The sequence below is a fragment of the Bos grunniens genome, chromosome 3, assembly GCF_055505025.1.
Source record: "Bos grunniens cultivar Pamir isolate PY7600 chromosome 3, Bosgru_T2T1.0, whole genome shotgun sequence".
In the NCBI taxonomy this organism is placed as follows: domain Eukaryota; kingdom Metazoa; phylum Chordata; class Mammalia; order Artiodactyla; family Bovidae; genus Bos; species Bos grunniens.
Genome location: NC_141167.1, coordinates 25,665,751 through 25,683,910, shown reverse-complemented (window position 1 = coordinate 25,683,910; position 18,160 = coordinate 25,665,751). Strand labels below are relative to the sequence as shown.

The 18,160-nt window shown below is 37.1% G+C and overlaps 1 protein-coding gene across 2 annotated transcripts in view; it reads left to right on the top strand.

Moving 5' to 3' along the window:
- Positions 1 to 18,160, top strand: part of FAF1 (Fas associated factor 1) — a 497,001-nt gene that overhangs the window by 369,679 nt on the left and 109,162 nt on the right. The window lies entirely within an intron of this gene.

Below are 18,160 nucleotides of genomic sequence, written 5' to 3'. Positions count from 1 at the left end.
AGAAGGTGAGGAGGAACCCCTCCTGTTCCATGATTACATCCTACCCACTCATTTTCTCCTTTTCTCCTCTGCTTTTGATTTTTAGTGGCGGTCTTAACAGAATGTCAAGATCAATTTGCAGCATGGTTTAACTCAAGGTTTGCATTCTGCCAGCAGCAATTGTCCCTGCAAACAATGCTGTGTGTTCTTGTAACTTCAGAAGCTTTTAGAAGGATCATGGCAAGGGCAGCATCTAATGACTTTATTAGTGTAGGGTTTCAAAATGGGCTCAGTAATTGTTCATATCTCTTCGTCAGCAAGTCATAATTACTGCTCAGCATTGTCCAAGGGTGCACTTGTAAAGAGTTTCCTAATAGTACTGAAAGGAAGGAAAAGAGGGAGAGAATAAAAGGTGATGGCCTCTTTCAATAGAAAAGAAGCCAGTCTGTATATAGATGATGACTAAACTGTTTGCAATACATTTTTTACTCTTTTTAAAATAGACAATTATCCTTTTAAAAGTGTTCTTTGATATAACTTTAAATTCCCACTTTACAAGCTTTTTAAACTCTGATTTGGATACTTCCCACACTACTACCTAGTACTGCAGTCATAACTGTCTGGAGGTGCATGCATTGTATCTGAATCAAGCATTTGTGTAAAAACAATTTTACTTCCGTGACGTTCATCTATTAACAATTAACACTATTCAAGAAATATGTGTTTAACTCAGATACAGTTGTCTGTTTTCACAGTCTGCATGAAGACTGTTACAAAAGAACAGTGCAGGGTGATACTGTTGACATGGCAGTCCAAAAGCTCACTTAAGTTTTTATCAAATCCCATTTTCCTCATTCACTAGACTTTTCTTATTACTCTGTTGGCGTTTTCCTTGGTCTTTCTCCTGAACTCTGTGCTTTGAGTATTGTAGGGATCTTGATTTTGAGAGTCATAGAATTAAAAGAATTATTGCATTCTCAAGATATATAAAGTTTGAGCTTCATACCAAGCCTTCACCCCTTTGTGCTGTACTGCCAAATCCATACCTCTTGTGTGACTCCCATGTATAGTTTTGTGCAAATATTCACTTCCAATGGCTAGTTATCTTTGTATTTTAGGAAATTCAGACTACCAGAGATACTCGATTCAATTTATATATATAGATTACTAAACATGAGTTATCTAATGAAACAAATTCAAAAACGATGACATTCCCCAAATAAAATATTTTTTAAAGTAATTTACCCCCTCATATCATTTGCTTTTCTTCTTTCCTGAAATTGATAAGATCTCAAGAGATTTTTCTTAATTGCTTCATCAGTATTGATAATTTCTATATTAGTGGTTGTTTCTGAAGAATTTTTGCTAATCATGTCATCTATGCCATTTGTAGCATATTTTTCTCTTTAATAAATGCTGATAGTAAAATGCTGAGAGAAACTATAAAAGAAACATATTAGGTCAGTCATGTAAAACCACCTATGGAAACTGATTCCTTTGATACTTTTCCAATATTTGCCTTTCAGTCTACATAGATGGTCAAAAGCGGTTTTGGTGCCCAATAATCTTAGTAATTGAATCTGCCAAACATGCCACCAAAAATTGAAAGAGGAAATAACTATTTGTCTGGAGTTGAGGGATCAGGTGAACTCCTGTTTCATAGATTTTTAGGTAGTTTTTTAGGGAATAGGTTTGGTATCCTTTACTTTAGCATACGTTTGTATCTTTGTACTTGGTTGGTTGCATTATCATAATAGAGAAAAGTATCAATTTTATATACTTACAAATACAGAGTTAACTATAGGGGTTTTTAAACAGCCATCTGTTAATTTACCTGTTGTTGACTGATTCAGCCTGTAGCCACAACAATTTTTAAAATCCTAATAAGTTGTCACCTTTCATGTATCTTTCCTTTCCTCAGTATGTGATCAGCACCAAGAAAGTCCTCTTTAACATACTTCTCGACAGATCTCAACTAAGGAAAGAATGAGGCAAGTTTATATGAACAGTAAAGAGACTATGACTTTGATGTCTCAATCTGAGAAATTATGTTTCCCAGTCCCAGTATCAAATAAGGTATTGGAGGTTTTGAACTGTTCTCAGATAAGTTACTTAATTAACAACCACAGCAACAAAAATTTATTATTTGGATATTATGAAAGCTATATAACTCTTATTTATTAGTTCTTAAAGCAAAACCTATTCACATTTAAATATGTTAGCTGTTATTCTTAAAAGACTGATTTTCAATACATCTGTTTCCTCACTGTTTATGCAGACAGTCATACGTAAATCATAAAATGTAGGTAAATTAAGAATAAGACTCAGTTAGTCTGGGATTACGAAGAATATGGGTTATTAGGCAGGTGGTATAATATTTGTAGCTTTTTTTTTCTTCTGTGAAAATGTGGGGGACCTGACCCTATTTGAACTTTTTACCTCTAAAATTCTATGACCTTCTGATGATGTGAACACACAGTTTTCAATAGAAAAATGAGAGGTAAGCAAGATTTCACTTTAAAAATGAATGTTAATAAAGTTTGTAAGTAGATTGTAGCGTATTGCCCTTACCAACTTGTGATCCAATCAGAGTGACCTTAGTGGGGTCTAGCCGGAGAAGGCAATGGCAACCCACTCCAGTACTCTTGCCTAGAGAATCCCATGCACGGAGGAGCCTGGTAGGCTGCGGTCCATGGGGGTCGCTAAGAGTCGGACACAACTGAGCGACTTCACTTTCACTTTTCACTTTCATGCATTGGAGAAGGAAATGGCAACCCACTCCAGTGTTCTTGCCTGGAGAATCCCAGGGACAGAGGAGCCTGTTGGGCTGACGTCTGTGGGGTTGCACATGACTGATGTGACGCAGCAGCAGCAGCAGCAGCTAAGGAAACCACGGCCATTTTCCACCTCTTTTACCAATAAAGGCATCTTCCTTATTCTTAGAACTGTCATTCAAATACTGACAGAGAGTCAGTAGCTAAGATCAAGATTATCAATACTGCTTTAAAACACACGCACACACACAGCAATTGCAATCATTAATTAAGCCCCAACTGTGTGTCAGATGCTGTATGTGTTGTTCAGTCACTCTGGTCGTGTCTGACTCTTTGCGACCCCATAGACCATCTCCCGAAGCTTGCTCAAATTCATGTCCATCGAGTTGGTGATGCCATCCAACCATCTCATCCTGTGTTGTCCCCTTCTCCTCCTGCCTTCAATCTTTCCCCCATCAGAGTTTTTTCTAATGAGTCAGCTCTTCGCATCAGGTGGCCAAAGGATTGGCACTTTGGCTTCAGCATCAGTCCTTCCAATGAATACTTAAGATTGATTTCCTTTAGGATTGACTGGTTTGATCTCTTTGCAGTCCAAGGGACTCTCAAGAGTCTTGTCTAACAAACACCACTATATATAAGCTCATTTAATCCTCACTCTATATATACATTACCCCACTTAACCATAGTTCTGTAAGGTCAATGGTAAAGTCCAATTTCACACGTTAGGAAGCTATTTTGACTCAGATTCAGTAACTTACTCAAGGTCACATAAATGGTTGTACCAGATATAAATCCTCTAGATCTACCTGCACTTTTCTGCTACATACTTCTTGTCCCTTGACCTTGTCAGGCTGGATTATTATCAACAAACTGTACAAAAACTGTGCATAGACCTGTGGGAGGTATAAGAGAAGTGTAAGACAGGGATCTTTTGCTTAGGGAACAAATAAACACCAAATTCACCAAATCTTAAAGAGTTGGGGGTTAGAAACATTCTTAGTTAACATCCAGTTTGCAACTGTGCAGGCATTTTCCCCTATGTTATGTCTAACTGATATTACTACAGTCTCTACATAAAGAATCTGCCTGTAATGTGGGAGACCCGGGTTTGATTCCTGGGTTGGGAAGATTCCCTGGCGGAGGAAATGGCAACCCTCTCCACTATTCTTGCCTGGAGAATTCCATGGACAGAGGAGCCTGCTGCTGCTGCTGCTAAGTCGCTTCAGTCATGCCCGACTCCCCTGTCCCTGGGATTCTCCAGGCAAGAACACTGGAGTGGATTGCCATTTCCTTCTCCAATGCATGAAAGTGAAAAGTGAAAGTGAAGTCGCTCAGTCGTGTCTGACTCTTAGCGACCCCGTGGACTGCAGCCTTCCAGGCTCCTCCGCCCATGGGATTTTCCAGGCAAGAGTACTGGAGTGGGGTGCCATTGCCTTGGTGGGCCCCAAATAAGTTAGCAAAGAATCAGACACGACTGAGTTACTAACATTTTCACTTTCACTTTGCTACATGAATCCTGCTGGTGGCTCAGAGGTTAAAGCGTCTGCCTGCAGTGCAGGAGACCTGGGTTCAATCCCTGGGTTGGGAAGATCCCCTGGAGAGGGAAATGGCAACCCACTCCAGTATTCTTGCCTGGAGAATCCCATGGACGGAGGAGCCTGGTGGGCTACAGTCCATGGGGTCGAAAAGAGTCGGACTCGACTGAGCGACTTCACTTTTCACTTTCACATGAATCCTGCTAGGGACGGAGAGATGAAAGCTTCAAAAGATTTTGAGTGGCAGAAGTTTTTTCAATAGTACTTCTTCCCAATGCAATCCCTATCAAGCTACCAACAGTATTCTTCACAGAGCTAGAACAAATAATTTCACAATTTGTATGGAAATACAAAAAACCTCGAATAGCCAAAGCGATCTTGAGAAAGAAGAATGGAACTGGAGGAATCAACCTACCTGACTTCAGGCTCTACCACAAAACCACAGTTATCAAGACAGTATGGTACTGGCACAAAGACAGAAATATAGATCAATGGAACAAAATAGAAAGCCCAGAGATAAATCCACGCACATATGGACACCTTATCTTTGACAAAGGAGGCAAGAATATACAATGGATTATAGACAATCTCTTTAACAAGTGGTGCTGGGAAATCTGGTCAACCACTTGTAAAAGAATGAAACTAGACCACTTTCTAACACCATACACAAAAATAAACTCAAAATGGATTAAAGATCTAAACGTAAGACCAGAAACTATAAAACTCCTAGAGGAGAACATAGGCAAAACACTCTCTGACATACATCACAGCAGGATCCTCTATGACCCACCTCCCAGAATATCGGAAATAAAAGCAAAAATAAACAAATGGGACCTAATTAACCTTAAAAGCTTCTGCACATCAAAGGAAACTATTAGCAAGGTGAAAAGACAGCCTTCAGAATGGGAGAAAATAATAGCAAATGAAGCAACTGACAAACAACTAATCTCAAAAATATACAAGCAACTCCTACAGCTCAACTCCAGAAAAATAAATGACCCAATCAAAAAATGGGCCCAAGAACTAAATAGACATTTCTCCAAAGAAGACATACAGATGGCTAACAAACACATGAAAAGATGCTCAACATCACTCATTATCAGAGAAATGCAAATCAAAACCACTATGAGGTACCATTTCACACCAGTCAGAATGGCTGCGATCCAAAAGTCTACAAATAATAAATGCTGGAGAGGGTGTGGAGAAAAGGGAACTCTCTTACACTGTTGGTGGGAATGCAAACTAGTACAGCCACTATGGAGAACAGTGTGGAGATTCCTTAAAAAACTGGAAATAAAACTGCCTTATGATCCAGCAATCCCACTCCTGGGCATACACACTGAGGAAACCAGAAGGGAAAGAGACACGTGTACCCCAGTGTTCATTGCAGCACTGTTTATAATAGCCAGGACATGGAAGCAACCTAGATGTCCATCAGCAGATGAATGGATAAGAAAGCTGTGGTACATATACACAATGGAGTATTACTCAGCCATTAAAAAGAATACATTTGAATCCGTTCTAATGAGGTGGATGAAACTGGAGCCTATTATACAGAGTGAAGTAAGCCAGAAGGAAAAACATCAATACAGTATACTAACACATATATATGGAATTTAGAAAGATGGTAACAATAACCCGGTGTATGAGACAGCAAAAGAGACACTGATGTATAGAACAGTCTTATGGACTCTGTGGGAGAGGGAGAGGGTGGGAAGATTTGGGAGAATGACATTGAAACATGTAAAATATCATGTAAGAAACGAGTTGCCAGTCCAGGTTTGATGCACGATACTGGATGCTTGGGGCTAGTGCACTGGGACGACCCAGAGGGAGGGTATGGGGAGGGAGGAGGGAGGAGGGTTCAGGATGGGGAACACATGTATACCTGTGGTGGATTCATTTTGATATTTGGCAAAACTAATACAATTATGTAAAGTTTAAAAATAAAATAAAATTTAAAAAAAAAGTACTTCTTCCCAACTTGCTCTCTTTGGGTTCTAGTTTTGGCCTTGGAATTACCTGAAATAAGACTAGCTTCTTTTCTGCATTTTAGTCTTTTATTTGTTTAATCCTAACTGTCTTGTTTACCTTTCCAACCAAGTATATTTATTTCTTCCGTTGTTCCTCATATGATAGGGTATCTAGACCTAGCCCATTCTAAAGGGACCCAGAATCGAGCATAATACTTCAGTGGAAATTTGTTTGATGCCGTGCTAAGTTGTAGTCTATAACTTTATTATTGGCTTTTATTGAACTGAAGAAGTCAACTAAAATCCCCTAGCAGTTTTCCAGGTATTGGGTGGTCCAGAAGGGACTGGGTCTGAGTTGTTATTGATATTAAACCAGATTTCTACCATTCTCTACTAATGCAATTGATTGGCAAGATCTTTTGAAGCTTGTGTTCTATTAACTCTCTGAAATTTTATCACTTGTAAATAATACCTGAACTTCTTCTTGTCAGCATTCCTGTTATCATTCTTGATAATTCTCTCAATTCCTAGACTTGTCCAACTAGAGAAAAATTTTTTTCTTCTCTTTGTTTACCATACTTAGATCTGGTCATCAATAGAAACTGTATCACCTTATATATTTTTATTTCAAACATCTGGCTCTGATGAACACGTCCTGTTTCACTTACCTCCTCAAGTGTCACCAGTGCTCAATTTGTTTCGTTTTGTTTTTATCTCATCATGCCCTTCAATCTATTGACCCCCACCACCTGACCTCATCTACCCTTTCCTGTGTCCAGTCTTCATTTCCTTCCGTGTCCTATTTAAATTTCAAGGTTCGTCATTATCACTTCTTTGTAATACTTGAAACTCCTTCATCTCTGTCTTCCTCCATTGCATTCAGTTTGTTGACCCAAACTATTCACCTTCTCTATGCCCATGCCTTGCAGTTGAACACTGCTGGAGACAATCATACTGACTGATTTTTTAAAAAATAAGCACAAGCAAGGTTTTGTACATAAGCATTGAATTCAGTTCTGAATTCAGTTCTGGCAGCTAAAGGAGAAAGAGGAAATGTGCTAGGCATATCCTCACTCTTTCATCTATCCATCCAATGTATATTTATGTGCCAGGTACTTAGAGTTTATGATTTACCATTTAAATTTTTCATTGTCTGATAAAAGGTAGTCTAATCATTTGTGTCAAAATTTCCTGACAAAGAATTCAAAGAATTTTGTTGCATGATTTTCAATTTGAGAAACATTAGGAAATATAATAATAAAATATAATAAACAATTATTTTCTACTATCGTAGAAAGATGAATCACTTTAAATAGATATTTCTTATATCAATCCCCTGTAAAAACAGAGGGCTTTGTGTTAAATCTTTTTTCAGACATGGTAATTCTTTAGGTGAATACGGCCCTGAAATACTCCTTTTCATGATCTAACTCATAACAGGCATAGAGCTTAGAAAAAGCCTTGTAGTAAACCTGACCGTTCAACTTTCTGTCAAACATCAGCTGTCTCAAATGAGCCTTTGTCGAGTGCTGCGTTGTAATCAGTTCTTGCTTGAAAGCTTTGATGAGTGACTGAAGTGCTAATACTCTATGCTGTTGGTCATTTATCTTTTAAAAACTTTTCTCCTGTGCATGAGGCTTCTCCTGATGCTCTCCTACATTTTTTTAATTCGTTAGAACAATAGTTCTTTTCCAATACATAAGGAAATTGTATATAAATATCAAGGTCTCAAGAGAAGCCAACCAACTCTGAAAAATTTTTATATAATAATGCTGAGTGAATCTTACATAATAATAAAATCACAAAGTCTCCAAATTTTGCAGGAAAAAAAAACATAGACTATAACATGGAAAAAAATATGTATATCTTCATTTTACACCTTAGAGTAGGGCATAATCTTACTTTATGATGATTCCATAGAAGTTACAGAGCACTATAACTTTTAATACAGTGCTTGGCACTGTATTATATGTATGACTTCTTATTTAAGTGATATGAATCTAAGATTTGCTATTATAACTTACTTTAGGAATCATTTTGCCATATCCTTAATTTGGGGGGAAGGGAAGAGAAAGGAAAAGCCCATTTTGACTCTAAAACATATAATAGGGAGGGAAAAGAGGTAATATTGATTAATCCACAGACCAACTCCCAGAGTAGATAATATTGCCTTCACTTTATATGTGAGAAAACAAAGGCTCAGAGAGATTAGGGCTTCCCTGATAGCTCAGTTGGTAAAGAATCCACCTGCAGTGCAGGAGACCCGGGTTCGATCCCTGGGTTGGGAAGATCCCTTGGAGAAGGGAAAGGCTACCCACTCCAGTATTCTTGCCTAGAGAATTCCATGGACTGTATAGTCCATGGGTCGTGAAGAGTCAGACATGACTGAGTGGCTTTCACTCACTCACTCAGAAAAATTAAGATATCCAAAGAAACAATTAGTAAGCAACAAAATCAGGTTTATTTTACTCCAAAGTCTTTGTCTCACAATATTATGTTGATTACAATAATTCCTATTAATACTTTCTCTAATATGTTAAAATTTGGATACTTTATACCTCTTCTAAGTAACATTTTCAATTATTAGATGGTGACAGGATGAAATTATGTAAAAACTACAGTATTCTAAAAATCAGGTGGGAAGCTTAGAGTCATGAACTTGTGGATGAATGCCTGCTATTTTGAGGGATGAAATGACCTATCAAGGTAGAAGCATACTGAAAGAGGCCTTGGAGACGATGGTAATTCATACCAACTGTCTTAAACTGATTTCAGGGTACTTCGCTGGTAGTCCAGTGACTAGGACTCTGCCAGGGAGCCCAAGTTTGATCCCTGGTCAGGGAGCTAGATCCCACATGCCACAGCTAAGACCTGGCACAGCCAAATAAATAAATAAAAATAAACTGATTTCAATTAAAGTAGTTGGAAGAGACAAAGGAAGATTGTATGATCATCAGTGTTACAGTGGAGATACAGGTTATTGAAGCATGAACTAGCCCATTCTTGTAACAAATATTGATACATACTGTTTGGCAGTAGGTGCTAGGAATACAGATGTGATTAAAAGATGATTCTCCTACCAGCTGTCCAGGAGCACTATCTTGGAACAGAAAGTTCTCCATGATTTCTAAGCTCCCATTCCTTTCTCTGACTTTCTTCCAGCCCTTAATCTGAACCACTCTATCTAGCCCCCAGTTTTATATCAGATTATGTTTCCTGTTTGGCAGTGTTGATTTATCAAACCTGAAATATTCTTATTATCTTAAGGACACAGACCATGTCTTACCTTGCATATTTAGTAGACCCTCGTAAGTACTGATCAATTGGTAAAAGGCAGAACACAGAAAAAATATTATCTGCCATTTAACATAAATTTGTTCTCTTGTATAGTCCCTGGAAAATGAATCTTCTCTTTACATTGCTAGAGAAGAAATGTCTGCATTTGATAAGCGATTGGGTTAAATGTTCTCTATTCCCTCACCCAACTTAAAATGGGGTACTTAAATGTTTTTGAGTAATATTCTTACTCATGGTGAGAAGATAGCCAGTTACCTGATTATTGTCCCTCCAAAAAATTAGTATAAATTGGTCCCTGTAGATTAGTTACAGCCCTGTCAGTAAACTGTCAGTGTTTCAAAGCATTTCCACTTGAATAATTTATGGATGACAGCAAGGAGATACTTGTGTGTTTTTTTTAAACTCTGACTACTAATCTTTTTTTTTTTTTCTTTTACTTTACAATATTGTATTAGTTTTGCCATACATCAACATGAATCCGCCACGGGTGTACACATGTTCCCACTGCTGAACCCCCCTCCCACCTCCCTCCCCATACCATCCCTCTGGGTCATCCCAGTGCACCAGCCCCAAGTCTATTGAGACGATTTAGCAGTTTACTGTTACTGGTTAGTCTTAAACCAAAGACAGGTGAAAGCTGCTTTTCAGATTAAATTTTCACCAAGTTTCATCTTGTGGTTTCTTAAATTCACCCTTAGTTTGGCTGTGTTCTTTAACACGCACGCATTCAGTATTTGCATTTGTACAGAGAGACATTATACTATTCTTTTAGCAAACAATTTGACAGTATTTATCACCAGTCATTAAATGACTCTATACTTTTTTACCCTGTAATTCCACTTCACAGACTTTTCCCTTAAAAATACTTTAAGAATTTTCCCAGTATTATTTATACTGATAAAAAAAAAAACTAAAAAGAAAAATCTAGCTGTAGGTGAATAGTTATGAATATAGTGACGTTACGTCTACTCAATGGAATGTTATTCAGCCATCTAACTTGCTGGTTCATTACTTTTGTATAGGTGGCAAAAGGACTGTATCCAACTAAACACTGATTACCACAAAAAGAAAAAGATGTACTTGTGCAAAAGACTGATAAGAAATAGACAAATGTGATTAACATTGTGGTAAATTTGGGTATTGTGTGCAATTTTGCTTTGTTTTTATAAGAGAGTTACTGTCTTAGGTTCAAATTCTTTATTGACTGGGTAATACCTTCATATTAATCAAAACTCAAAGTTGTAGAAGGGTACATAATGAAAAGTCTCCTCCTTATCCTTGTTTCTAAGTTATCTTTTCCAGGAGTAATGTGTTAAGTTTCCTATTTATCCATCCAGAGATTATTTTATACATAAATAAGCTAATATATCATCATTTTCCCACTTTACACAAATGGTAAACAGTATTTAACACCTTCCTTTTCCCACTAACATCATATCTTAAAAGAAACTTCATATCAGTTCATAAAGAATCCTTTCTATTTTATGACTACATAGTATTCCTTTTAATTCCGTAATATACTATAATTTATTTAACCAGATCCTATTGGTTGTCATTTGGGTCATGTCCAATATTTTTCTATTACAAGCTTACAGTAAATAACTATGCACATATATTTCCATCTGGAAAATATATCTATAGAATAAATTCCCAGTTTTAGGAGTACTGGGTTAAGAGTTAGTATATTTAATTTTAATAGACACTGGCAAATTTCCCACAAGAGAGTGGGTACCAATTTCACTCCTACTAACAGCAAGCAGTAGTGCCTGTTTCCCTATAACCTGGCCAGTGCAAGGTATTACCAAATTTTATTTTGTGTTTACTAATCTGACAGATTAAAAAATGGTTTTAGTATAGTTTTAATTAGGAGCTAACTCATCATGGTATCCGGTCCCATCACTTCATGGCAAACAGATGGGGAAACAGTGGCTGACTTTATTTTTTGGGGCTTCAAAATCACTGCAGATGGTGATTGCAGTCATGAAATTAAGATGCTTACTCCTTGGAAGGAAAGTTACGACCAACCTAGACAGCATATTAAAAAGCAGAGACATTAGTTTGCCAACAAAGGTCTGTCTAGTCAAGGCTATGGTTTTTCCAGTGGTCATGTATGGATGTGAAAGTTGGACTGTGAAGAAAGCTGAGCACCAAAGAATGGATGCTTTTGAACTGTGTTGTTGGAGAAGACTCTTGAGAATCCCTTGGACTGCAAGGAGATCCAACCAGTCCATCCTAAAGGAAATCAGTCCTGGGTGTTCATTGGTAGGACTGATGTTGAAGTTGAAACTCCAATACTTTGGCCACCTGATGCAAAGAGCTAACTTATTTGAAAAGACCCTGATGTTGGGAAAGATTGAGGGCAGGAGGAGAAGGGGACAATAGAAGGTGAGATGGTTAGATGGCATCACCAACTCAATGGACATGAGTTTGGGTAGACTCTTGGGAGTTGGTGATGGACAGGGAGGCCTGGCACGCTGCGGTTCATGGGGTTGCAAAGAGTCGGACACAACTGAGCTACTGAAATGAACTGAAGTCATTAGGAATTATTTTTAGTATCTTTTCACATGTTTATGAGCCATTACTGTTTCTGTTTCTGGAAGCAGACAGATATTCTTTGTTGGTTTTTTCCCAGTTATTAAGGGTTCTTTATACATTAGGAAAGTTAGCCCTTTTTCTGTGGTTTCAAATTCAGAACTTTTTTCCAGTTCATAATTTATTTTTTGGCCTAGCTATGGTTTTCTTCCAACCATGTGAAAACTCAAAATTATCAGTTTTTTATTTTATGCTTCACTCTGCTTCAGCTATACTCACCTTTCAAATATGCTAGATGCTTTCCAGATTTAAGGTCTTTGTGTTTGCTATTCTCTCTGCCTGGAATTCTCTTCCCAGAAGTATGTGTTCCACTTCATCCTTTACCTCTTTTGAATCTTTGATTAAGTATCAACTTTTAAGTTGACTTCTCTATGTAATATTGCAATACCTCTTCCCTGCCTTGTTTTTCCTCCATCACCTGGAGCTCACAGATTTTAGTTTTGTCTCACATCATATTACACCTCACCTATACAGATGAAGGAAGTGGGAATTATCTTCAGTGTCATCACCTCAGGAGAGTAGACACTAGGTCCAGTGAATATGCCATTGCCCAAAACATTTAGGGGACACTTCTTTAAGAGATGCCTTCAGAGAAAGCTTAAAGGCTCTCAAAGAAAGAAGTCCTGCCTCCTAAAAGCAGAGTTTCTCAAAGTGTGCCCACAAAACACTTGAATCAGAAACACCTTGGAGGGAGACAGTTGGGAGCTTTTTAAAAAGACAGTTTCCTGGGCCTTACCACAGATCTGTTAAATCAGAATCTCTCAGCCATGGGACTGAGGAATTTGCCTTTTGAATAAATTTCACAGGTGATTCCTAGGCCTTTAAAGCTTGAAAATCACTGCCTTTATAGTCAGTGTCTCTCAGCTTGTTTACCTAACTTATTTTGACCCAAAGACTTAGAACTATTTCAAAACCTCAAAGCCACCCTTAAAGGACAAAGGCACATATGCCAGTGGTGCTGAAGATCATATCCAGAACTGAGCTGCACAATGGATAGGCATGCAGGCTTGGAGAAATGATTTTGTGGTAGGAGACAGTAGTCTTTAGCTGTTTTTGGTATGCTTGACAATGCTAGCAACATTGTTAGGTCTCACTTTACATGTTATAGGCCCTTGGCTTTAACTTCCCTATTAAGGGCAAAAAAGGAAGAAGGGAGAATTCTGTGTTGGTTAGACAGTAGATGATCTCTAAGGTCCTTTCTATGTATTTTGTGTTCTGGTTTTTCTACTGAGCTGTACACATGTTTTTTAACAAATCCTGAACGCATGAATGAATATGTATAACTAATGAGGCTTACTACTATAGCAAAAACCAGGTTTGGCTTGCTTTAAAAAAAGAGCCTCCTTAAATCAAAGTGATTTCAAAAGATGTAATATAAAAAACAAACAAACCAAAAAAAACCCACTCAGCAACCCATACTGGAAAAGTCCTATATTACTATTGAATGTGAATTTCTTCTACTCGATAACCTTTCGTTTTGGAAAAATGATTCACACATTATCAGAAAGACATTTAATGTGTTTAATAGTTCAAGGGTAAGCAGCCAGAAATTTTGATGCTGATTCTTCTTGGTTTCAAATTAGTTAACATTGTGTGTGTGCGTGCGTGCATGTGCGTGCACAGGCGCATGCACACGAGCATGCGTGAACACTGTCAGTCAAGTATGACTCTGTGACTCCATGGACTGTAGCCCGCCAGGCTCCTCTGTCCATAAAATTTTCAAGGCAACTGGAGCGGGTGGCCATTTCTTACTCCAGATTATTTAATTTCATATTCCCTTTTAAGTGTGTAAAGTTTTATGGTACTACACAACTATAGCATTTATAATTGTACTTCCTTATTTCCCAAATATCAATACCTGCCCTTTTGTGCTCTGAATGAGAGTAATACCAGTGATTGTATTTGCTTCGTCAACAATTCTTTGATGCTGTGTCTTAATACACAAAAAAATCTTTTAGTGTTGGCCCATAGGTATGTTATCATTTTAATCATGGAAAAAATGATAAAAATTTTAAATATAATTATGCATTTAATAATGATCAAATAGCCACCAATTTTAACTGTCTACCATGTTCTACGCACAGTTCTGAGTGCTTTCTGTATAAGAATGTTAAGTGTTTTAAAGTTGTGTTATTTCCACTTTATATACAAGGCTTCTCTAAACTTATAGATGTCACATTGAAATGTAATAATCAGGAAGCCTCACACACAGTTTTTAACAGGTTTTTTTTGTTTTGTTTTGTTTTTTTAGCAAATATGCCTCTTTACATTACCTGATATACAGTAGGTAGACAGTAGATGTAGAATTTCATCACCCTGTCCCTAAATTGCTGTGTTTCTTTTAGTATATACTTTTTGTTGAAATACGATTTGAAGTTGATTACTTATGTAATTATGGGTGTGATTGAAAGAAACTAAACTATATCATGTTTTGAATTAAAATGAGATTACTTTTTCTCATATCTGATTTATTAGTAATCCTGGTTTCCATTAACAGGATAGAAAAGATCTCTGCTTCAGAGGCTGAAAATTTTACTAATGATTAATATATGCTAGCCATCAGATGTTCTGTTTATTTTTCTCCTCAAACTTTAGATTAAAACCACTTCCTCTTATCTTTCCAGTTTTAGACTTCTAATAGCAAGAATTGGTGAATATAGCTTCTAATTATATTTTCTTGGGCATCCCCAGTGGCTCAGATGGTAAAGAATCTGCCTGCAATTCAGGAGACCTGGGTTCAGTCCCCAGGTGGGGAAGATCCCCTGGAGAAGGAAATGGCAACCCACTCCAGTATTCTTGCCTGGACAGAGGAGCCTGGTGGGCTACAGTCTATGGGGTCACAAAGAGTCAGACACAACTGAGCAACTAACACTTTAATTTTCTTTACCAAGGCCAGAGTTTGAGGCTTCCCACTCCCTATCCCCACCACCTCCACCACTACCTACCAACCCATGCCCCAGGGAACAGTGAGTTGCTTTATTAATTCTGACTTGTTATTAACCATTTTACTTCATTCATTTTCTCAGCCTGTCCTTCTTTTCCTCTTTCCCTCATTTTACCCCCTTAATAAGAGCATTCTTTGTCTTTTCAAATTTGTTACTTTAGCCTTTGGCTTTGGGGGGTTGATTTTGCAGTTTGTTATTCCCATTCCTCAAGTCAGTCTATGATGCATAGGTTGTTTGATTTATTAAAATATTTTACAATCAAAAAACAAAATCATTTCTTCTTGCCACAGAATGGTTACCATTGCTTCCCCCTTTGGTGTTTGAGATTGCAGCAATTCGATTGCTGTGGAAATCATTTATCTCTTCTTGGCAGCTGACTCTGATGAGCACCATTGGTAGTTAGACAAGTTTGCTGCCGCCTCTAGATGCACTGGCACACTTTTGTATTTTCAGAGGAAGAAAATACCACAATTATGAGAGAACTGCATTTATTCTCTTAAAACCACTGGTTTTTCCCATGTCTGATTTTGCTGTAAGGTTTTGAACTAGATTTCTGCTGCCAGTACTGTGGTGTGAATGGTAACTTTGTGTTGTGAATGATCTTGAGAAGAAGAAGCAGGGCCTCCCACCCATGAGAAAGATTTGATATTTGCATTGTGAAGTTCTTGTAAATTGTAAAGGAAGGAACTGGCAAGTAGGAATTTTTTCATTGGGGGCTGTCCATTGGCACTATGGGCTCTTGATGATTGCAATTTGAAAATTTCAAATCTTAGGAAGATCTTAGGAGCTAAGATCTGAATTCTTAATTAAGATCTGCTTAATTCAGATCTTAGGAAGATTAATCAGATTAATTAAAGTTTTAACAAAGTTTCTCTGATTACAACAAATTGCTAGTTAAGGCCATTGGAAAGCATCAACTGGCTGTGTGATCCCTTAATATTTCTCACCTGCTGAGAAATGATTGGAATGATTTGCTAATACCTGGTAGAAAACTGATCACCTTGTTGTTTTGTAGTAATTGAATGGTTTAATGGTTAATGTGACCTTGAAGTCGGTACCTCCCTTGAATGTTTTATATAGTTTTGAAATTTATGTTGTAAATTTAAACCCAATTAAATACCTATATTTTCATAATTATTTTCCCATCTAGCTCATTTTCACAAAAAGAGGATTTGGGATATACACAATTTCCAGGCAAAATTGTCTTGAAATCGAATTCCTAAAACTACTAAGCTAACCTGCCTGCCTGCCTCCCTTTTCTTCCTTCCTTCCTGGCTTCTTTTCTTCCTTCACTTTTTGCAGGTCTCCTCTTTAGCTAGTATTTAATATCACTCATGAGGCTAATGCTGTGATGGGCATCTACTGTGTGATATCCACTTAATCCATTGGTGTGAAAGCAACAAGGACTTATTTTCTCCCTTTTGTAGGAAACAGCATTCCAACTGTTTTTTGACATCTTTAATTTCAGAGGTTGTCAATGATCAGATGAGGGTCAAGATTGACTTTGAAATATTTTAGTAGTAAGCAGAAAGGAAAATGAGATCTAACTTTCTAGTCTCCTGATCTACACATCTTCACTGATGAATTAAAGCTGTATGTGTGCGAATTTTGGTATAGAGGCTTAGGCTGCATCAGCACCTTTTATCTCATAATAGTTGTGAAATGTGAAGATCTGAATTTTCATGGGGGCACTGATATTTCATGGTCAACAGTGGGTTTTTTAAGGCCTTGTCATTTCAGATTGCCGTGAGATCTGGTTATTGCTGCTCTAAACGTGTGTATGAACCTAACTCCCAATGAACTTACTGCAGTGGTGCTAACTTGTCTTGACACTCTTGCCCACAGTTCTCGTGGCCCTGTGTGTGGTCACAGCATAGGTTTTTGTGGAGGATTCAGCCTAAATTTCTGGGATAAATTTCTATACACAAGAAATATATTGGTTTTAAAAATTAAGTGGTTTGATTCTGTTTTGAATTTGGATATCAAATGAATCTGAGCACATGACATTTTAATGCCGTTTGTCTTTTCAAATAGATTTACTTTCTAATGCATGTGACGACAGGACTTTGCTCATCAGCTGGAACATACATTTCAGAGGAGTTGTTACCTAAAATATTATCATAAGGCATGAGAAAATACACGATTTAAGTTGCCTTTCATGAACATAATTAAGAATTAATAAGCCAGTACCAGTGGCTAGTCCCCAGAATTTCCACTGTTTTGCCTTTTGTGACCTGTGTTATTAAAAGTCCATTATTTTTACAGACTTTATTAAATTGGATCTTATTAAAGCATTCTATATTTGCATTTGGTCTTTCATAATTCATTATTATTATGACATTTACTTTTTACCATCAGATCTGAAAACATATCATAAGCTACCCTTTTCTCTTGAAAGAAATGCTAATTTCAAACAGTCCTCTAATAGAAGAGAAAAGCTTTATCAGTTTTTTCATTTATTCCAGATCGTGTTAAGAATACTAATGCTAGACTTCAGTATGCTAATATCTCTGAGCTTTTTTTGGTCAAAAGCTTAGAATTATTATTTTTATCCCATACTAAGTATGAAACTAGAAGACCTGCTACTACTGGAGAAAACACAATTCTAAAGTACAATTCTTTATTCTAAGGACCTGCAAAAATGTTGCTGGATCCTGTTTAGACTAGGATGCAGCTCGTCAATTTAACTTTTACCACCCAGTATTTGTCCTCTTGAAGAAATTCTTTCCTCATAAAGTTCTTTTTGTTTGTTTTTTCTGATGGTTTAGAATAACACAGCTTGTAATATTTAAAACTAAGAATCCTATGCTGTCAGTCCTACTCAGCACTTAGGTGTACTGCCTGATTTTCTGTCTTCTGATAATCATTTCTGATGTTGATGTCTGATAATCATTTCTATTCCATTTATGATGTAGTTGAAAACTTAATATAGTAAGATTTTACATATTGATATCAAGCAGACTAATTTAATATAACTGAATTTTTTCAGTTATAATAATTATAATAAGATTGAATTTTTTCTTTGGGTAGTAGTAAATTTCTTAAATTCTGAAATGAAGCTAACT